Source organism: Pteropus alecto, unplaced genomic scaffold, assembly GCF_000325575.1.
Source record: "Pteropus alecto unplaced genomic scaffold, ASM32557v1 scaffold52, whole genome shotgun sequence".
NCBI classification, from domain to species: Eukaryota; Metazoa; Chordata; class Mammalia; order Chiroptera; family Pteropodidae; genus Pteropus; species Pteropus alecto.
This window is the reverse complement of record NW_006433941.1, coordinates 4,802,130-4,802,992: the sequence shown is the minus strand read 5'-3', so window position 1 is coordinate 4,802,992 and position 863 is coordinate 4,802,130.

Sequence of the window (863 nt, the reverse complement as noted above, 5' to 3'; positions counted from 1 at the left end):
AGCGCCCGGGGCTGAGTGGGAGGGGGCGGGCCAGGGACTGGGGCTGGGGGCCTGGGAGCCAGAGCCACGTCGGGCTCGGGGGGGAGGGGACGCCCGTCTGGGGCGTGGCGTCGGAATCGTGCGCCCCCTCGATGGGCCCCACTTTTCGCCTCTGCCCCTGCTTCGCTCTCTGGGTGGGTCTGGGTCTCTCGCTCACTTTCGTGTGTAGCTTTCCAGCTCTCTCTGGGCCTCAGTGGCCCTGTCTCTGCGTCTCTGTGCGACTCTACAGGTCTCTGCGTCTCTGCCCTTCTCTGACTATGACCGCCACTCTATCCTAAGTGTATGCCAGTGTGTCTGGGGAGGGAGTGTTTTTGCCTCTGTCCCTGTGTATCTCTGCGTACCACCTCCCTGTTTTCCTTCACCTCTCCGCCTCTTCATTTCTCTACCTCTCTGTCTTTGCATCTCTTTTGAGTCTTTAACTCTCTTCCTTTCTGCCTCTTTACGCCACCATTTCTGTGGGTCTCTTGAACTCTCTGTCTCTCACTCACTATCTCTTTATCTTTCTTTGGGGGCTCCTCCATACCCATGTCAGCCCGTGGGGCAGCCTAGGGCCAGGGTTTGTTTTGCTTTCGCACCTAGTAGGGGTAGGAGGGGTGAGGAGAGGAGGCAGATGTTGCAAGGGGGGAGGGGGGAGGGGGAGGGATGAGGCTGGGAAATCCCTTCCATGTTCCTCTTCTCCCTCTCCCACAACTTTAGACTGCCTTGCCCTGCTCTCTGGAGGGCTGTATACCTAACTGCACTTCAGATCATGGAGCTTCAGATTTTTTTTGCTGTGAAATGGGGCCACTTTTCTCCCTATTGTGGGCTATGGCTCCCTGTGTCAC